This window comes from Ascidiella aspersa, chromosome 5, assembly GCF_963924565.1.
Source record: "Ascidiella aspersa chromosome 5, kaAscAspe10.2, whole genome shotgun sequence".
NCBI lineage: Eukaryota > Metazoa > Chordata > Ascidiacea > Phlebobranchia > Ascidiidae > Ascidiella > Ascidiella aspersa.
Genome location: NC_139451.1, coordinates 15885 through 39431, shown reverse-complemented (window position 1 = coordinate 39431; position 23547 = coordinate 15885).

The window sequence follows — 23547 nt, the reverse complement described above, 5'->3', positions numbered from 1 at the left end:
CAATTTTTTTCCAAATTAATTTGCTGATGTATTATTTAATGATAAACATTAACAAAAAGAGCATAAGAAATATGTTCGTATTTTATGTCGTGTGTGGAAAATGCGTCACGTCTCCTTGTAAATTTAATGGTTTGCCAAGTTAAACATTTTTTTCGCGCTACGCCCGTTGCTTCCTTGTTGTAGTGTAACTAGAATCATTTTCACTGCGTCAAACATTTGGGTTTGTCCCTGATTAAGAGTTATTATATTGAAGTGCTTAGAGACCACACGTTTTTATAAAAAAATTGTTAGCGGAAATTTAATACGGCCCGCCGAGAACTTGCTGAGTTTGGTCTGGTTCGCGCCTTGGTAAAGGTTGTCGACCTCTGTCTTAAAATTAATATTGCCCTCTGAAAAATCCTTAGATGTGAGCCTTATAATATTGAGTTTCCTCAAACGACTGCGATGAGACGTCGGACATTTTTTAGTGATTCGCGCCAAAAAAACATTACACACCTTGCCAGTAATTATTGCACTAAGAAAGCGCTTGAAGGGGTTATGGCGGGGAATTGGTGGGGGCTGCAAGCCCCATTTTGGTTGCTAAATCATATTTGTCATCCGAATGAGACATCAAAAGTAGTAAAACTCAAGGCTTCTTTTCAGTTGTGTTACAGAACCCTTTCTCTTTAATAACGCATAATATGTAGATCTGTCTTAATGAATGGAAACACAATAAATTACTGTTTTTTTTTAGCAAAGCTATTTTATTAAAAAAATTCGAAGTATTTGGGTCGCGAGACCTCGGTACTAGCAATTTTGGGTCGCACCAAAAAGTATTTGCGGACCCCTGTATTAGGCACATAAACTTGTTTTATATATTGATCGAAACTACAGATTTAAAGTCTGTTATAACTTTGATTGCTCGGACCACGCCATGGTAAAAAATGACCGAGTAAAAGTTGGCAAAAGCAAACCATGGACGTCAAACCATTTTAAGAGAATGATAAAATTGGCTTTTTAAACATGTTAGTTGGCCAAAGTGTAATAACATGCTTGTACGCATTATCTACGTAAATTTATTTATCAAATATATGTTTCGATCATTTCCCAAATACTATGACGCCATATTTGAACCCCTTTCGCATCAACGCCAGAAATTAAGTAGGAAGTTTTCGGCCCATATCTGTTTTTGCTTGCAGAAACAAGTAAAGGAAAAAAAATATAAAATATATAATATAAAATATACAATACAAAATACAAAATATCAAAAAAAAAAAAAAAAAGTAAAAAAAAAGTAAAAATTTGAAATTAAAAAAAACACCAAGCCCTGAAAATATACCCCTTGACAAAATATACAACAACCACACCCCCGTCTAGTTCTGTATTGAATCTTTTCAACCGTTAGATGGGAATCGATAGCTACAGCGAATTTAAGATATGACGTCACATTATTGTTTTTTGTCCCCCCAGTCAAAGGCACCTAGGGGTGCAGCCTCAGAAACCTCTACATAGCACCAACATACCACTCTACGTCATGTCTGAGAATTTGAAAGTTCTACCATGTCTACTTTTTCTATAAAGCTTCGGACAAAAATCGGTTTGAAAACAAGTTCTCTCTGCCATCCCTTACGACGTAAATGCAAATATTTTTTCACAAAAAAACGCTTTTTGTTTTAACCCTCTCTCCTCCTTGTCCTCAAACCAAATCAAAAAAAACAATTTATTTTCCCTTAATAAAAACCTACAATCAATTAAAAAACTATATGTTTGATGCCCCTGTAACAATAAACAGTCTCCATCCGGGAGTAAATATCTAAATTCGAATTAAGAACAACCAACAATTTTTCTTATCAATCAACATTTTGTATTAATTTGCCATAAAACCACCCGATTGTTGGGTTGTTAACAAATGACAAGGTGTTCGTAGTATCATTTGTATGGTTTACTAGCGGTTTAATTACATAAATAGCTTATTGGCGAACACTACAAAAGGGAGGTGGTATATTGCTAGATATTACTGTCGCTAGGTAGGCCTAGAGAGCTTGAAATAACTTTAAGTCACACTTTTTTATAGCGAAAAATAAAACCCGCTCATAATTTTGAACGTAAAAACCCAATTAACATAATAAACATAAATTTTAAAGATGAAAGCCGAATATGTTAAGTTTTAAAGGTTAACTTTATGAGTACCAGATTATAGACCCTCAAACCTATTTGAGGCGCAATTAAGAAAATCCGTTTTTCAAATACGAAGAATGAACAGGATATAAACAAAAAACATTGTCGCACTTCACTTAACTTAAGCTGCTTTTTTGCGCACTGATATGCGTGACAGCAGCTTAAAAATTTAAAACGTTGTGACGTTTCCGGCCTTTTTATGCCCCTAAAACCATCATGTTGTTTATCAGAGGTTATGTAAAAAATATGGCAACCCTAGTAAATAGTATTCCACGACAGATTTTGTTTTTTATTTACTTGTGAATATAAAATCATTATATCATCTTCGTTGTATAAATAGATGACTGCTTTTACCAATATAGACAAAAAAAATTACATTTCATTCTTAAAACTGCGAGATTTTTGTCTAGAATTCATTAGACTGTTTCTTACCGTATTCCGTATTTGTTTATTAAGTTAAAATTTAGAATGCGCGCACAATTTCAAGATGACGTTATACATTTCGATGAACTGGTTATACTGCGAAATATAAATGCTTATGGTAACATACTAAACAGTTTCCATAAATGCATATGACATCCGATGGCCAGGGAGACTTTTAGGTTTTTTCTGTATTTGTTTGGCATACTGGCTTCTGGCGTTTTAAAGCAAAATACAACGCTTTGACGTAATCTGTTTCGCTGCAATCAAGGTGCCCCTTTGTCACTTATTAGCGCGAAACAGCCTCCACAACATTTTCCTTTCAACCTATTATGGCTATCGAAATTATTGTCCAAACAGCTGTACCAAATATTAAAGTTGTACCAAACTTATAATGGATCTTGCCCAATATTCGACTTTTAACATAACTCATGCCAGCCTTTGCGTTTTAAATGATAATCCTGGTAATGGAGATTGTAATGTTAGGGTTAGGGTTCTTTGAAGTGTGTTTTGGCTAAAAGTGAAAATATTTTGCTCTGTGCATTAATAAAACATTTAGTGCATGTTCCACTTAATAGATTGCGGCAAACTCGTTTAGTTCTTTTAAAACAGAAAACGAAATTTCCAAAAACCACGAAACATTTGTGGCGTTATATTCAAAGACTGATTTCGTTTTACAATTGCCCATTATATTCTACCATTGCAAGCGAAAAATTTTGCAGTTTCTGTGTAATTAATTTTTTCCAGTTAAAATTCAAAATTGTAATTCTTCCCAATCCTTGCGAATAATTATATTCTTATGGTAGTGAAGCAATAAATAAACGTTGTTGAGTAATCGCAATCGCGTAAAAGGTTCCGGTTCTGATTAAGCGTGTACGCGACAATAAACATAAATCAGATTGCGTTACGCGGTGTCTGTTTAGGGCGGCCACGCATCAGTTTCAAGATAATGCAGCCTACCAAAGATCATTTCACTACAGAGCAGTAGAAACTCCCCCAGACTGCAGCTGCGAAAAAGACGTCAAACGTTTGTGCGCCCAACTGTGACATAATGGATGAAAGACCTGAGAAATTGTATTTTTGTTTTAAAAATGATTTTCCTAAAATCCTAAGACTGCAATTGACATATTATTGTGACATTAAATTTGAAAAAATAATTTTTCAATTGAAAATCGTTTTTTAAACATTTAAACCAAAATAGACACTTACAATTGATCTTGTCCAATTTTGGACTTTAAACGTAAATTTTGCTAAGCTTTTACGTTATAATAATCCTGGTACTAGAGAAGAATTCATTGAAATTTGTTTTTTAAACATTTAAACCAAAATGGGCAAGTTTGTTACAAACGGCCGCATGAGATACAAAGTTGACTTTTGCAAATCTTATAGAATTGCGCAAGGATTCCATTAAAACGAGCTAAATCATACTATGGCCACAACGTTATAGAATGTTAGCTTTTAGTGTAGAATCCATAACATACCGTAGTACGTGTTTTTTAGAGTGACGTTATACGTTTCAAAGAATTGATTATATTATGGTTTGCCTAATGCATTAATGATAAAAATAAAAATACACAAATCTAAAGGCTTATCAAAACATAATGGACAGTTTTCGTAATTGCAGATAACAGCCGATGGCAGGGAAGATGTTTAGGTGTCGGCTGTAAGTATTGACATACTTGTGTCTGGCGTTTCAAAACAGAATGTACTCCCTTGGCGGAATCTGTTTCGCTGCTTTAACAGTGCCCCTTTGTCGCGTATTAACGCGAGACAGTCTGTATAACCGGTGTCGTTTTAACCAGATCATTTTTTAGGAAATATTGCCACCGCTAGGTAGGAGTACAGAGCTAAAACCAATTTTACGATGACGTAATATTTTGTTTCCAATTTCTACCCCCAGCTGAAGGCCCCTAGGTAAATTGGACAAAAAACGGTCTGAAACAAACCAAAAAAAACATAAAAGAATTCGAGCAAAAACAAGATATGTCCCGAAAAATAAATTTTCGGCCCATATAACTAGACACCCTGAGTAGGCAAACTATCAACTTAAATAACTTGACACTCAAACTGTTTTTGAACTTGAACTAGTGAGAGTATTTGGTTTGGTGCACCGCCTATCGATGCAGAAAAAAACAAGACACGCTGAGTAGGTAAAAGTTGAGGCTGAAGCTGATACCTCACAGCGATAAATCGACTGTATATAAAACATAAACAAATAACTATTTACTACAAATCCGTAATGACACTACGATTAAAAGTCCATTATTCGCTTCCCGCCAGCGAGGCTCGTTACAACTTGATTGCTTTGGCCATGGTATTAACTGCCGTATCGAAGACAAACAAAAATGCTAGCAAACCGTTTCGCGCAGCAACTGACTGAGTTTTAACGAAATACTCAAAAGCCATTGAAAGGAAAAAAACAAAATGACTAAAAGTAGTAAAACTACATTAATGTATACAACAAACATAATAACTAAATCGTTTGCGATGTAACAGTGCTTGACAAATGGAGGTGTGACATGCTAGTAATCGACAGTCGTGTACTGCTCATAAATGCTACAAAACAAATAATTAAGAGTAAAATATTAACAATTTCTTGCAGAGAAATAGCCCCTGTGTCCCCCCTGACTACGCCTATGACCGTGGCCCCCCAATTACCGCTCCGTGGCCCCCCAGGGGGGCCGAGGACCACGGTTGAGAAACCCTGTCTTAACGTAACCGTGCAAAACCTTTTTTCAAGCGCAATTACCTGCGTGGAAATAAAAATCAAATGAAGTATATTGCCTTAATAAAAATAAATTTTTATGTTTCCAACTTGCGACTTTTGTAATTAAGAACTCCTTGAACTATGTTACCGCGCAAAACTAGGTTTATAGAGTTCGCAAAATATCGCATTTAAAGCGGCGGTTTTAATAGTAACCAATTTTCAGTTTTAGACGAGATTTTACTTACGTTGGAGGCAGTATGACACCAGGATTATGTATTTGCTGAATATCAAGCAATGCGAACATTGGCTGCTACAACTTAAGGTTTTACGTTTGTGGTTCCCTATTGATATATGTCAGTGGTTTTTTACGTAAAAGATGTTTGACGTGCTTAGCCGTTGGGTACTTAGTCGTTCCAAGTAAAAAATAAGGTTTAGGTTTGTTAGTAATTCCCGATCGATATACACATCACGAAATGTCGTCACATTGAAGCCGATTAGGTTAGCGCTTATTTACTAAAGCATCCCGAGAATGATGTGGCGCCGGCAGTTTTGCTAAAGTTGCAAGATTACAAATATTAACCCCGCTGTGCAATTATTTGTAAATTTTATTTTCGTAATAAGAATATCAAAGCCCATACAGAAGCAGGTATCATTTTGAACGTTTCGAATAACTCTTTATTCATTTTCAACATAGAGAGAAGTCACAGATGGTAAGTGTATATATAGTGCTAAGACAGACATCAGAAATAACACGGCACAACCCGGAAATTAACGCAGACCAAGCTTCTATACCCCTCTATCTTTTCAACATCTGATCACGTGGATGGCCTTATCTGCTATCGGCGACCTACCTTCTAATCGCCGCACACCCGGTTTAGATTATGTATCTATCCACGTTTCCTTCTTTCTGATGTCTGTCTTAGCACTATATATACACTTACCATCAGTGACTTCTCTCTATGTTGAAAATGAATAAAGAGTTATTCGAAACGTTCAAAATGCTACCTACTTCTGTATGGGCTTTGATATTCTTATTACGTCTTACTACAACCTCCAACCATTATGCTCCAAAGTTTGTTAATTATACTTGATTTTTGTAAAATATATTTTGTCGGATTATACTAAATTCCAAAGTAAGGTAGATCGCTGTTCGGTAGCAACCGGTAGCAACCGTAAAACTAAAGATAGTTATGTTTGTTAAATGCTTATCAGTTTGTATAGAAGCGCAGCTGAACTACGGGCTTTATATTGCCGTACAGTTTAAACCAGGGGTTCTCAAACTGGGGTCCATGGACCCCTTAGGGGTCCGTGAACTAGTTTTATGGGGTCCATGAAGGTCTAATTGAAATATTAGTGTATATTTAAGAATAAATCAATTTATCAAACAAAACAGTTTAATTAAAAATAAAATGGTTTTGCACTGAATGTATTAAGACTCATTTCATTTTCACATTTTTGGACCAAAATCAGCAGATTTAAGAAGTCTATTTGTATTGTGACGTAATTTTATAACGTCATTTTGCCTACCGTGGTCCACGCGAGTCCCCAAAAACTTTTAGGGTCGGCGGTAAAAAAAGTTTAAGAACCCCTGGTTTAAACACTGCGACAGAATCTCTGTTTAAACAGGTACTTTTAAACTAAATACCGTTTTGTTTGGTAATTGCTGCTGTTTGCTAAAGTTGCGAGATTAGTGAGACCTAATACTGTTGCTGCTCTCACAAGGGCGGCATCCTACTTTAATTGTGAAAAAGTATTTACTCTATTTAAAATCGAACTAATAAACCGAAAGAGTTAGTATAGACGCATTACAAGGTCGTATGTTATACAGGCATGATTAAAAACAATTTTGCCATTTCTCAGAAAATATACAATGCGCGTATTGTGATAAGTTAATAAGATAAGTTCACTTTGTCAAATACCAGTGCTAGACAGATTTATGATGAGGGTGACATGGAATTAAAAATCCAAAGCAGCAAAGATTTTTATTATTTTATACGACAAAAACTTACTTGGTTTTGGTTTGGAGTATCGGCCATGTTATTCCCTGTGCTTGATTGGTTGATACAGTTTCTTTTACCAAATACAGTCTGTAAAATGAAACAAGATACCAAGTTAATGACAGCATGGGTATATAGCCTACTGTGATATCTGTGATCTAGCCCTGTTGAACTAGCACTGCCCAACGATTGACATACACATAATATTATACCAGGTACAGAGGTACGCAGGCTCAGTGGGAGCAAGTCGTGAGACGATAATTATAGCAGCGTTGCCTGCTGGATCTTGTTCGTACATACAAATAGTGATTGTCAACCTTTAGAACACTGACCAATGTTACGCGAACAGCTTTCTGGCTGCAATCGAAGTTTTATAGAAATGAACGCAAGTGCATTGCGGTATTGCGACAAGACGACCTATAATCTTAAATGTACGGCTAGCGCTGAAAAAATCTTTATTTGGCTTATTAAATCTAAGTAAACTTGAGTAAAAATGGTTTCTTTTGAAACCAGGTAGCTCGAAGTGACATTAAAAACACCACAGATTGGAGTGTGGCAGGAAAAGGTTGAGATCCACTGATTTAAGGTTTTGATGTTATAAACTAACCTGACATTCCTGTTCATATACCTACACAACATTACACATTTACCTCAGTACAGCAGTAAGGCGCTTGCACCAAGTTGCAGGCAACAACCAAACGCTAGCTCTTTGTTGAAGGCGGACTGGTATTTCCTTGTTCTAAAGGAAATTACGTTAAGGCTCCATCCATCTAGTTTGGCCTCCAACCCCTTTACTCATTTCCTGTCTGGAAATCACGCGAGCTATTGTAAAGGTAAAAAAATCCCAAGCTTCAATTTCGTTTGCATAGAAATGCGTATTTTCATCGTTCTATAGTTAGTTTAGTTGCTTCACTGGCGCAATGATAATAACTCCATTAGACTTTTTTACTTGAATTTAGGAATGTCCGTAATTTGGTTTAGGATCGGCGCCGATACAACCCTAGTATCGGACGAGTATCAACGATACCACCATTTGGTATCGGGTATCGGCTTTGATCCGATTAAACTGAAGGATGTGACCAGTGGAAGATTCAGGGGGAGAGAATGAGATTATGCTCCCCAAACATGTACTTGCACCTGTTAACCGCAACAAAACGAAGTAAATACGGGCCGTTTAAACCAGGGGCGGCTACACACCCGCGGTATTTTTATGTAAATCTTTCGACTTGGTCAAGTTGCCCGTTTCAGTGGCGCAGCCAGCCGAAAATTAGGGTGGGTGGGGGCAAAAAGTATGAATTTTTTTGTTTAGCTTTTGTCTTTGTATTAACTGCCGTAACGAACACAAATAACAATGCTGGCAAACCGTTTCGAGCAGCAACTGACTGAGTGTTAACGCAATACTCAAAAAACATTCAAAGAGCAAAAACTGTCTAAAAGCAGTAAAACTACATTATTGTGTACCAAACGTAATAATAACTACATCGTTTGTGACGTAACAGTGCATGACAATTGAAGGTGTGACATGCCTGTGATCGACTGTTGTACTGCTCATAAATGCTAAAATAACAAATTATTAAGAGTAAAATATTTATAAATTTTTGTGGGGCCATGCTCCCTGAGGCTCAACCCTGGCTACGCCTATGCCCCGCTTGCCCTTTCTATTTTTAGGATGTTGTTGCTTTTAACTAGATGGCGATCATTTCTGACTTCGTATTACGTCACAATGCAGTTGAATTTGTTTTTTGGTTTCATTTTGTTTAATTTGCTTTGCTGCACTTTACTTTTGTCCTATTTTGTTTCTTGCCGTTACACCTTTACGTTTTTATTTTAGAATAAATACCCGGTGTCAAGTAATGATTAGAGCATGTCAAATTGAAGTCAAAACCTTGTCTATAAAGTAAACGTTAAACATTAAAACTGGTGAACTCGTGCGAATATGAGAAAAATCTCAAGTAAAAAATAACATAAACGCAACACACAGCAATTGAATTGTTTTATCTTTCAAAATTAAGATAAATTAGACGGGGGTGCGGTTGCTGTATATTTTGTCAGGGGGTGTATTTTCAAGGTTTATTGTTATTTTTTTTAATTTTTAATTTTTTTTTTTTTTTATTCGTTATGTTTCAATATTTTTTTAATTGACCTAACTGAAATTTTTTATATTCTTCGTTGTATAGTATGTTTAATAATATGGTATGGCAGAGTTTGGGGAATAAAGGCGCCGTGTAATATTTCACCTAAAAATCAAATATTCTCAATCCGACACTGCTTCCTAGTGGTTTTAGTTGGCCTACAATAGCTCTGAAAAAATTACTTTGGGCCGCGACAAAAAAATTTTGCCGACCACTGTTTTGATGCATTCATAACAATTTGCCGACCACTGCCTTAAACGATATCCCTTTGTTGAGCTATTGTTTTAAAACAACAATGGAGTTATCGCGGCAGTAGCTGTTTCAGTTAATTAATAGTTTGTTCATAATTTTGAGTCAAACTTTATAGCAAAATTCCTTGGTTGACGGAAGCAGAAAGCGAAAGTAATTCCAAAGTAATGTGGCCTGTTCACAAAATAAAACTACAAAAATTTGATTTGGATGCTGTTGCGGGAAGTGTACAAGTTGTGTGAAAGTGTACAAGCTGTGTGAAAGTTGAATGTGCGGATTGCCTTAAGCGCTGCAGTTTTTTTATTTTTGAAATGGATTTGAATAGCTACTTGCGGTCCATATAGCAAAAGTGTAATAAAGAATGGGGTTAGGTCGTTTTACCTCATTTGAAATGTAATTTTTTTACAATCAATTTTAATGTTCATGTGAGTTGTAAAAAATAAACAAATTTCTCTCTGCGCAGCTAAAAATGAGTTTTTATACCGCAAACATCTCGATCTAAATAATTTTTCATAGCTGAGAAAATTTGTTACTTCAAAAAATGCATTGTTCGGTTAAACGTACGTGTGTGAACAATTTTTTTGGGGTGTTCATAAAATCCCCTCATCGCTCAGAACTGACTAATGTACACCTAGTGAATAAACGGGTTGCCAGCAACCTTTCCGTTGATTCTCAATGAACTAAAAACGAAACGGTTTTCTTTTCGTGGTAGTCACTAAAACTTATAGTCGACGATATATATACAAGTGGTCCGTGGTTTAACCGGAATACACATATCTGGCCCGGCAGTATAAAAGGTTGCACACCCCTGGTATAAACAATTAAAAAAACTTTTTCGCGCTTTGCGCAAAAACACTTAACTTAAGCTGCTTGTCTGCGCACTGTTGTTTTGACGTTTCCGGCCTTTTTATGCCCCTTAAATCAGTATATTGTTTATTAGAGATGATGTAAAAAACATGGCAACCCTAGTAAATAGCATTGCACGACAGATTTCGCTCTGTTATCATTTTATCGTCTTTATTGTACAATTTAGATCAGCGGTTCTCAACCAGTTGGCCATGGCTCACTGGTGGGCCTTAACAACATTTGAGGTTGGCCACAGACCAATTTAAAAAGCTAGATTTAGTTTCATTTGTGTCACTATATTTAATTTTACAGGAATAATGGCTTGGGGAGGAATTAAAAAGGAATGTAAATTTATTGTTCAGTCGCAAGTATCTCACTAATGCACGGTTCAATAAATAATCTGTTTTTAATTATGTTCTGCTGTGTTTTGTTGTAAACCTATTTTACAGTTTTTTCTTTTAAAAAACTATTGGACCACAGAATATTTTGCAACGTAAATGGGCCACGAAAGAAAAAAGGTTGAGAACCACTGATTTAAATGATTGCTTTTACCATTACAGTCAAAATATTTTGCGTAGTTTCAATAATTATATTTCCTTCTTAAAACTGTGAGATTTTAGTCTAGAATTCATTAAGACTTTTTCTTACCGTATTGCCGTACGCATTTGTTTATTCAGATAAAAATTTAGATTGCTCATAAATTCAAGTTGACGTTATACATTCCGATGAACTGTTTATACTGCGAGAAATCTAAAGGCTTGTGGAAACATATAAAATTGTTTTTTTTTTATCAAACAAAACAGTTTATTTAAAAATAAAATGGTTTTGCACTGAATGTATTAAGACTCATTTCATTTTCAAATTTTTGGACCAAAATCAGCAGGTTTAAGAAGTCTATTTTTATTGTGACGTAATTTTATAACGTCATTTTGCCTACCGTGGGTCACGCGAGACCTTTTTTTGAAGCTAAATGGTTTAACATTAGTTTATTATATTCATTAAAGCTATTTAAAATCGAACTAATAAACCGAAAGAGTTAGTACAGACGCATTACAAGGTCGTATGTTATACAGGCATGTTTAAAAACAATTTTGCCATTTTTCGGGAAAATATACAATGCGCGTATTGTGATAAGTTAATAAGATAAGTTCACTTTGTCAAATACCAGTGCTAGACAGATTTATGAGGAGGGTGACATGGAATTAAAAATCCAAAGCAGCAAAGATTTTTATTATTTTATACGACAAAAACTTACTTGGTTTTGGTTTGGAGTATCGGCCATGTTATTCCTTGTGCTTGATTGGTTGATACAGTTTCTTTTACCAAATACAGTCTGTAAAATGAAACAAGATACAAAGTTAATGACAGCATGGGTATATAGCCTACTGTGATATCTGTGATCTAGCCCTGTTGAACTAGCACTGCCCAACGATTGACATACACATAATATTATACCAGGTACAGAGGTAGGCAGGCTCAGTGGGAGCAAGTCGTGAGACGATAATTATAGCAGCGTTGCCTGCTGGATCTTGTTCGTACATACAAATAGTGATTGTCAACCTTTAGCACACGGACCAATGTTACGCGAACAGCTTTCTGGCTGCAATCGAAGTTTTATAGAAATGAACGCAAGTGCATTGCGGCATTGCGGCAAGACGACCTATAATCTTAAATGTACGGCTAGCGCTGAAAAAATCTTTATTTGGCTTATTCAATCTAAGTAAACTTGAGTAAAAATGGTTTCTTTTGAAACCAGGTAGCTCGAAGTGACATTAAAAACACCACAGATTGGAGTGCGGCAGGAAAAGGTTGAGATCCACTGATTTAAGGTTTTGATGTTATAAACTAACCTGACATTACTGTTCATATACCTACACAACATTACACATTTACCTCAGCACAGCAGTAAGGCGCTAGCACCAAGCTGCAGGCAATAACCAAACGCTAGCTCGTTGTTGAAGGCGAACTGGTATTTCCTTGTTCTAAAGGAAATTACGTTAAGGCTCCATCCATTTAGTTTGGCCTCCAACGCCTTCACTCATTTCCTGTCTGGAAATCACGCGAGCTATTGTAAAGGTAAAAAAATCCTCAGCTTGAATTTCGTTTGCATAGAAATGCGTATTCTCATTGTTCTATAGTTAGTTTAGTTGCTTGACTGGCGCAATGATAATAACTCCATTAGACTTTTTTACTTGAATTTAGGAATGTCCGTAATTTGGTTTAGGATTGGCGCCGATACAACCCTAGTATCGGACGAGTATCAACGATACCACCATTTGGTATCGGGTATCGACTTTGATCCGATATTATCGGACATCCCTATGCTTGCAGCATGACGAATTATTTCCCTAAAGTTCGCGCTAAACTTGACACTAGTAATGACATAGGTGTTGCGTGAGATGCAGTTAATTTCTAACTTAAACGTTAATAAGTTGATTCACATTAAATTTGAAATACTTAAAGTCTGGGCAAACACTCACAATCACCTAACTTAAGTTATTGAATTATGTTTTTTAAGAAAAATATTAACCTAATTGTAAAGTATGATTACTTTTAATTCAATCAATATCTAACTTTTAAAATTTTTCTCACCAGAACAAACCACGAAAGATTGGAGTTTGTTGCGAAAGTCAAACCTAGGCTCAGAATCCAAACGAGGAAAAATGTGTGTTTAATTGTGGTAGCAGCGCAGTTATCAGCAGCGCAGTTTTAAGTTCCATGAACGGAACTAGCGCTAAATTACAAGCAAGCCTTTCACCACCTGCAATACTAAACGAAGATCGTTTTTTCCTGGTGTTATTATGCCACGATTGGCGCAACAGCTGTGTGCCAAGTCAGCTAAATTACAAGCTGAGGTTGAGGGGAAATAAGTCGTGTCCATTGCACACTTAGAACGTGGTCTTAGAGTATGCTTAAAGAGCATAATTTTGCGTTAACTATCATTACTTAAAAATTTATACTTTAAAACGCGCACGACATTATACCTCCTTTTAAGAATCTGCTTCATTTAAACAAATGTCGATGTTACACCAACATCGGATATTAGCGCAGAGACCGAACAGCGAGAAACATACTGCGTATAACTTGACGTTTTTTAGCGACAAAAAAAGAAATAAGGTTTGACTTAGCTTTGTCAATTATCGAATACACACTTGCTAATCAGTCAACCTAAACCAGCGCTTCTCAACCAGAGGGGGGCATAAGAACATTTAAGGTGGGCCACAAACCAATTTAAAAAGCTAGATTTAGTTTCATTTGTGTCATTATATTTCATTTTAAAGGAATAATCGTTTGGGAGGAATTAAAAAGGAATGTAAATTTATTGTTCAGCCGCAAGTATCTCACTAATGCACGGTTGATTAAACAATCTGTTTTGAAATATGTTCTGCTGTGTTTTGTTCTAAACCTATTTTAAAGTTTTTTCTTTCATAAAAATTCTATTGGGCCGCAGAATTTTTTTGCAAGGTAAATGGGCCACGAAAGAAAAAAGGTTGAGAACCACTGACCTAAACAAATAACGATAGAGAAAAACTATCCAGCGTTTACGGTCGACCAAACTAAAGACGAAAAACGGCGTTTTGCGTTTGATTTTGGATTCGAATTAGATTAAGACGCGTGACCCAATTACTTAAAAAGCACGCCGCTTCGAACAGTTTGTTAAACCCTGACAAAAACAAACCAAAAACGATAATATCACTTACAAAAAGGGGGGTAAGAACTCCCGCCCCCACTAGATACGCCACTGGGGGGCAATGGATAGTGTATATTATTTTTAACCTTCATAAGTAATACATATTACACTTACAAATAATACTAATAATCACATTTTGAAATTCCAGGGGGGGCAAGTGCCCCCCTTGCCCCCCCTGCGGGCGCCCATGGGTACCGGGATTACGTAAAAAGCACATCACATGTTATAATTTATGTTAACAAACGTGTGCAACGTTCCAGGTAAAGACTTAAGTTTAACAATGCCAAATTTAGGCAGAGATCGCAGAATATCATGTTTGTTGTCGCAGTTTTAACAGTAAGCAATTTATATTTTCAACGGGTTACGGGTTTGTCTGGCGTTGGACGCAGCTTAATTTGGCGTTTAGTGCATAGGTTTAGCAAAAAAATATTTGTTTTATTTACTTTTTTATTTTTTTGCATTTTTTTAAAACATACTTAAATAAAAGCATAAACGTCAGGAAACCTACACGGACATCCAACAACAAACGTGTTTAGCCACGCAATACTTGGTAGAGTTCGCAAAATATTGCGTTTATTGCAGCAGTTTAACAGTAAGCATTTGTTTTTTCAATGAGGATTTTTCCCACGTTTGACGCAGTTTAGCACCGGGATTACGTATATCACGCTATTAAGCAGATCTAAACAATTGCTGCTACATTGCTACAACCTAAATGGTAAATTGTTATCAAGATGTGTGACATGCTTATCCACGTGATGTGTGATATAGTCGATTATTTAGTCATACCATTTCAAAAACATTACACAGCATTGTAGTTTGTTCGCATGTTAAATACACAAAGGGCGTGCGTGCGACTTTACGCAAAACCTCTTGACGTAGGAGGGTAAAACGTTTCCAAACATTTTTAGGGAAATAACCTGCGTGACCGTAAAAATCAAGTCAAGCACATTGCCTTGTAAAAAAATTCATGTGGCAAAATTTCTACTTTATGTTTATTGCCTTTTTGCAGTTTGTTTAACCACGTAAATAAAGCTTAAGCTCGCAAAACATTGCGTTTATTGCAGCGTTTTCCGTAACATTAGACATTAGGACACTTCACAGACAACGTACTACAGCAACCCTAACCGAGTATAAACTGCGCAACATTTGGAATAAGTTTGCAAACTATCGCGTTTATTTCAGCTGTTCGAACACTAAGCAAATTTAATTTTCAAACGTTATTTTTTGTTGGATGCATGATACCTACCAGGATTGCGTATTTGCTTAAATTTCGCGCAATTTATACAATTGGTGCTGCGGCTTTCTTACGTTTGTTAATAATTTTTGATCGACATATGTCACGGGTTTTCGTTACGTAACATATGCGAGACGTGTTTAGCCAAGGTTGTCTGATTAGTAGCTCCATTTGAAAAACACACAACGTTGCAGTTTGTTTGATGTTAAATATACTTTTTTAAATAATCAGCTATAACATGCGGCTTCAGGAAAAAGGTTATACAATGCTGGTAATACGTGATTAGTAATTAAATGGTCGGAGCGCGTTCGCGCCTTTCCTTTAGTTGCCTATTTCAAACACAAAACTGATTTTTAAACGTTAATTTTTGTTTTAACCAAATGCAAAAATAATGGGAGTTGACTGAGACCAAGAATTAAATCTTTAGAGCCACGCAGATAAGTCACACAATTAAACCCGCCATTGCATTAATGCCGCGTTCACACAGGCTGTGGGGTGTTACTCTGATTGTGGGGAAGCATTAGGTTAACCTTTTATTAGACACAAGATATGACATGATTTGAAACACATCACAATCATCACATGATTTGAAATTTTTATTTAGTGACACGTAGTGCAAACGTTTCGGCATAAGCGAATTTGTTATGACATTACAAAAATATGTTTGCATTATCTAAGCCTCTTACAAAGTTCTTACGCTATCCGTAACATTACTTTTTGGGTATATTGAGATTACCACGTTTATCTTCCATAATCATTGGGTATAACATGAGGCCAGCAGTAGCAACGTAATATGCAATAGTGATAAAGAGCCACAGTATGGTGGATTGTTTCATTTTGTTTAATCAGACAAAATTCAGGTAGACTTCGTACATTATGATGATTATTGTGTGGTGTAATTCATTTTTAACGAGTTAAAATAACTGATAAATATTATATTTAACTTGGGCAACGCCGGGTATTTCGTCTAGTAAAAAAAAAATTACTTTTGCAAACCACTTGCACATCTTGACCACCAATTACCAATTGTTTATAATGCAATGAAAATCACTCACCAACTGATAAATCATAGACTTGCTTCACAACATAAATGTAGGACAAGACCCACGCTAACATGTACAGTTTGCATGCTTTGCCACTGTCGCCTCTAGCGAACAACACCGGCTTGAGAGGCTGACAACTTGGCGAGTTTATAAGCATAACGTTAGCGCTGACTGGAAAGCCACAGCGCAACAATTACCAGGAATTTGGAATCCAATTCGGCTTTCTGTCGCCTCTAGCGAACAACGGCGGCTTGCTTTACAGAGGCTGACAAATTGGCGAGCTCATTAGCATAACGTTAGCGCTGTCTGTAAAGCCACAGTGCAACAATTACCAGGAATTTGGAATCCAATTCGGCTCTCTGTCGCCTCTAGCGAACAACGGCGGCTTGAGAGGCTGACCACTTAGCGAGTTCATAAGCATAACGTTAGCGCTGTCTAAAAAGCCACAGCGCAACAATTACCAGGAATTTAGAATTCAATTTAGCTCTTTGTCGCCTCTAGCGAACAACGGCGGCTTGAGAGGCTGACAACTTGGCGAGCTCATTAGCATAACGTTAGCGCTGTCTGTAAAGCCACAGTGCAACAATTACCAGGAATTTGGAATCCAATTCGGCTCTCTGTCGCCTCTAGCGAACAACGGCGGCTTGAGAGGCTGACAAATTGGCGAGCTCATTAGCATAACGTTAGCGCTGTCTGTAAAGCCACAGTGCAACAATTACCAGGAATTTGGAATCCAATTCGGCTCTCTGTCGCCTCTAGCGAACAACGATGGCTTGCTTTACAGAGGCTGACAAATTGGCGAGCTCATTAGCATAACGTTAGCGCTGTCTGGAAAACCACAGCGCAACAATTACCAGGAATTTGGAATCCAATTCGGCTTTCTGTCGCCTCTAGCGAACAACGGCGGCTTGCTTCGCTTGCCACCGGTCCAATAGCGCCCGAACGATTTTCCTGTTAGGTCTTCTTGTGTCAAGTGTTCAAGCAAAGAAGTTTCTGTTCAAGCCCTCTACAGTGACCGCTTGTAAAGCTGACTTGTTTTTCAACACTTCAACATTAGGACCGCTGGAACCTTTTTTGTGTATTTGCCAACAGCAAGTTGATTGACTCGAAGACTGAAGTCTGTATTTGACGTTGTGAAGCTTTTCTGCCGAATCAACAACCGCCGTGACTGAATCGCTGCAATCTGTTACTTGAGCATTTGTTTCTTTTCAACAATAATTGGCGTTTTGTCAGCCATCCTAGGTCCAGCTACAACTGCTACTTTACTTCCATCATGGCCACCATTGAGCAAAACCAAGACATTAATGTCCAAGTTGATGAAATGGCTGATGTCAAAACTCAGTTTGCGCCGGCCCGCACTAGACCGGCCCTTTATGCTGTTTTGCAACAAATTCATTTCGACTTTAAAACAAAACTGGAAGGTCTTATTCAACACCCAAATGGTAGAGTCACCTTCTCGTGTGACACCAGGGAATCTGCCCTGCAACTAGCCCAAAGTCTCAAAATTGCTGGAGTCTGCCAGTACGCTGAAGCGTATGATCCAGACAAAACAAAGGTTAGATTGTCATATACTCCCACCCGTATGCGGGACAGCACTATTCAAAGGATTTTTAATTTGAAATTTGCCACATGCTACCGTGTTTATGCATGCCGTGACAGTTTTGGCTTTAGAAATGGTAAGCGCGAGCTTACCATAAAACAATCGGAATTACTGAAGAATCCAATTCCAAAAGAAATACAAATAGGGAAATTTAAGATAGCTGTGTTTTATGAAGGACAACCGGAGTCTTGTAACTATTGCAAAACGTTTGGACATAACATCAAAGACTGTGAAATCCTGTTAAAGAAGAAAGAAATAGCCAATTTTCAAGCCAACCGCCCTGCCATGCAGCACTCTCGAGCCTCGACAGCAGCCTGGACAAGACCACCGGCCTTCACACTGGGAAATTTTCCACTAGCAAGTGGAAACATGCCATCAACCAGTAGCGTTTTCCTTCCAGGGAAAATGCCATCCAGCTCTAGCACCCCAAAAATTGTTAAAACTGGGTCACGAAACATCATTACAGTGGATAAAGAAAATGATTTGCTCCGAGGCGACCTAAACATTGATCAGAACAGCCTCATAATAGAACCACCTAACAACCAACCCACCCAACACGATCAGAGCTCAGTTAAAAATGACAATACAGAAAAGCAGAATGATCCAGAAGAATTAGAGGTTGTAGAAGTGGAAAAGGATGAAGAAAAACATGGGGTGCATCATAAAGATAATATAGAAAGCGAAGATAACGATCACAGCCATGAAGAGGTAGAAAAACAAGGTGAAAATATCAATAACGAAGACAATTGTGCAAACAACAATCACAGTGACAATATTGATCATGAGAATAACATTGAGCACAGTGCAAACAATATGCACAGTGACAATGACAATACCAACAATGGAGACAACAGTGACAACAGCGATCACAGTGACAGCATCCCACCAAGCAAAAGCAATAATTCAGGAAACTCAAGCATCAAGAAGGATCCCCCGCTAACACCGGAACAAAACCTAGAGGTATTACTAAAAAGACACCGTTCTAGTTCTTCCAAAGAAACCCCACTAAAGAAAAACCCTAAGCAAGATGCCCCAATGTTAATATGCGGCACCTGCTACATTCCAGCAAACGGAGAAATTGCGGCCTGTGAGTGCACGCCAGCAATTCTTATCCCACTACTTGAGATTTTGCAGCGACACCCTGGCATCCGTCTGGACAACACTTTTTAATTCGTGAAAAATAGGTCTTTTTAAGCGTTACTTTGCACATTATTTCTGGAAATCCCAGTCAATGACTACTTACCTTAGTGTTGTCACACTGAACGTCGCCGGTCTACGTGACCGGCACAAACGTTCAGTCGTTTTTAACCTGTTAAAAAATACAAAATTCGATATTTTCATGTTACAGGAGACCCACTCTACCCCCCAGACTGAGTCAGTCTGGGCGCAAGAATGGGCCTCCGGCCATGCAATTTTTAACTCTGCCCCCCATGGAGGAAGCTACTCCAGAGGCGTTGCAATTCTCTTTAACTTTTACCACCCTTCCCCAAAAAACATATTTTCGGATTTAACCGGCCAAACGATTTCTTGTGACCTCCCTACCCTTACACACACCCTTCACTTAGTCAACATCTACGCCCCGTCCGGAAAACAGAAAGTAATACAAAATAGAAATTTCTTTAACAACCTGTACTCATACCTGTCTTCCCCGTACCCCATAATGCTAGGTGGCGACTTTAACTGCGTCCTACAGCCAGACTTGAATAAATTCCCCACCAAACAACATTCCACACGTAATCACACCCTTGTAAACCTAACTCAAACGTTTGACCTGAAAGACAGCTACAGAATAACCAACCCTTTCACCAAAACCTATACCCGCAGATCCCACAATACACAATCCCGACTCGACAGATTTTACATCTCCGCAAAAATTAACCCCCAAAACCACATTTTCACTCCTGTACCCTTTTCCGACCATGACATGTTCACCATATTACTTGATATCCCCCTCTCCCCTCCCAGAGGATATGGCCTCTGGAAGAACAACAATACCACGCTCACAAATTCCAAATTTAAATCCACTCTGGCACAAAAATACAAAAAATGGGAAACATTAAAACCCGATTACGACCCTCTTAATTTCTGGATTTTGGTAAAAGAAAAAATTGCCATACTCCACAAAAGAATTTATAAGAGCATAAGCTGCAATAAAAACCAGGAACTAGCCCGCAAACATTCGGAACTTTCTAAATTCCTCCATACTCTAAACAAAAGAAATTTTCCCCACAGCTTTATAAACTACATAAATGCATGCCAGGACTCAGCAAATTCCAAAGTTTTAGTCAATGGTCACCCCACGGAAAACTTCGCAATCGGAAGAGGGGTGAGGCAGGGAGACCCCCTCAGCCTCACGCTTTTCCTGATCGCCCTGGACCCTCTTTTAAAAAACATTTCTGAAAACCCACAGATAACCCCATCCCCTTCCCCCGCCCGAATTTCACCGAAATTTATTGCTTACGCTGACGATATAACTCTAACCATTTCAAAGACAAGCTCTCTCAAACCACTTTTTGACACGTTAAAACTTTTCGAACTAATATCTGGTCTGTCCTTAAACCCAAACAAAACTAAAGCCACCTTTACCCAAAATCCCCCACCACCCATTGAATCCCTTCCAATGATAAACTGGAACCCCCTCGGCATCTCCCCTTTAAACATTCCTATTGGCAACCCAAATCAAATTAAAAACCTTTGGCAAGAAGCATACGAAAAATTCAAGCACAAAATAACCCAACTCGCCCGCCCCTCTCTGACCCTTGATTTTAAAGCAGTAATAACCAAAACTCTCCTCCTCCCAAACTTTTCTTACCTGGCCAACGTCTACCCAATCCCCAACACACTTCGACAAAAAAAATCAGATAACACGTTTTATTGCAGGCCCCCGTGCACCCATGCTCCCTATTGAAACACTCGCGGCCGCGCGCTTAAATGGAGGTTACGCGGTTGCCAACATTCCCCTCTACACAGATCTATACTCAACCAGACAGATAGGAGAGTATATCACACACCGCTTGACAGATACCCCATCGAACATACAACTTCAAATAATCGAATACAACATTGGCATACAACTCTCAAACATGTATAATTTGCGACTTAGGAACACCTTACCTCACACACCCTTCCCATCCCCACATTATAAAAGAATCCTGGAAAGATTACGAAAATACACCCCAACAGAAACAGAAATATCGTGTCCAAAAATCCGCCCTTTATACTTACGTCTCACCACCCCACACCGATACAGTCACCCACGCCCTAATGACAACCCCCCAAACTGGAACTTAGTACATCACAAAATGCTCCCATCATACCTGCGCAGCTTTAACTTCAAACTAGCCCACAACGTTCTCCCGGTAAAATCCACACACATACCCAATAACCCGGCCTTAGACCCAAACTGTTATCTTTGCCATTCTAGGTACGAGACCAATATTCATTTATTTCACAACTGCCAACAAACCCAACCCCTTAGAACCCACGCGAAGCAATTATATACCCAGATAACAGGAGACACAACAACTTTCTTCGACCAATCCCCTCATATTACCTTCGTCACCCCACCCCAAACCCCACTACCCAACAACGACTTAATCACCATCCTCAACACAGTTTTACACCACACAATTTGGAAAATACGAATCAAAAAAGCAATAGACCAAACCCCGGCCCCATTCCCCACCCGAGCCCTAATCATCTTCTTCAACAAGTCAATAAAAATTCGCTATAAAATTGAAAACGCACGGGAAAACCCACAACATATATCAATGTACCAAAAAATAGTAAACCTAATATAATATAACCTACCACATTCCTTTTCCCACCCCTTTTCCTCCCACCAAGACCAGCCGTAGTTACGGACCCATTTCGCAGCTAGGTGCCCCTGCTGCCCATACGTGTTTGACTGTATAAGTGCGCCCAAATTCTGTCATATTGTTTTATTTGTATTCGCCTGCGATACGCACCTGTGTTTTTTGTACGCCAACGTTCGTTTATTTTTCGTTTCGTTCGCAAAATACAATACAATAAAAGAATAAAAGGGCAATGATGCTCCCCTACCCCGGGAGGTGTCATATTGGCACCACAAAACCCCCGAGGGTCCTGAGCCCTCAAAAAGGAAAAAAAAAAGCGAACAACGGCGGCTTGCTTTACAGAGGCTGACAACTTCGCGAGCTCATTAGCATAACGTTAGCGCTGTCTGTAAAGCCACAGCGCAACAATTGCCAGGAATTTGGAATCCAATTCGGCTCTCTGTCGCCTCTAGCGAACAACGGCGGCTTGCTTTACAGAGGCTGACAACTTCGCGAGCTCATTAGCATAACGTTAGCGCTGTCTGTAAACTGAAAACGTTTTAGCTTTAAAACGTTAAGTTATCAAACAACTTACTTGGAATAGTCAAATTTTTGTTGCAAAAGATTTACAGATAAAGTCACTCTTACCTTTCAAAATTATTAACAGACCGCGAAGTTTAAAGCAGGGCTGCGGAGTCGGTTTAAAACAACCTGAGTCCGATGAAATAAAGTCGAGTCCCGAATCCGGCTCCACAGCCCTGATTTTAAGTCATACTTTGCACTAAATGTTGTTGGTGCAAAGGTTTTAAACATTTATAGTTGCACTCAACTTTCTAATAGTTATCGTCTCTCGCATTTTATGTAAACTACTTCAACCAGTGGTGATAGTAAGCCTGAAAAACATACTGGAAAAATATAAGTTCGCTTTAAACGTGTCGCAATCTCCTTGGATGCAATTAGATTAAGATCTCAGATGCAAATTTGCGCACGACATCAAACGATAAGCTCACTTTTGCGATCGCGATCGCGGTCATTTAATGTCTGTCACTTGCCCAATTTAATTCGCAATCGAGCGAAATTTTATCGAAACCCTTCTACAAATCACATTGATCTGACAAACTCTCCTCACCGCGAATTTTAAACTCGTTAGCATGTTGCGCAACAAAATTCTTAAGAATACGAACTTTATACTTAATCTCTTTCTTTGACATTTTTCGTATTTTCAATTTGCCAACAAAGTGATCCAGCACCACACGAACGATCAAAATTAAAAGATCCAGTCGCACTCTTTATCAATTTAATTCTATCATCCTGTACGTCACGACTCTTACTTTTCACCATGTTTTTTGCATTATCTGTACGAGACACACCCTGAACATTCAACAAAGCAGCAATGCTAATACCGCAACTGTCTGCACAAAACACAGCGCCACTTGTTTTATCACATTGAACTGACAAACTCTCCTCAACCGCCAATTCATGATTATTTAAGTTTTTGATATTTTTTTAATTTAGAAAATATAGGGCATTCTTATAGATGTGGTGAAATCTTTTTCTAAAATATTTAAGATAAATATGTTTAATTTGCCGTTACATTTTTGTGCTGACCCTGTGTGTTGGCTAGCTTTTTGCAAGAATAGTTTATATATATGCACCCCGGTTGAGGAACCCTGCTTT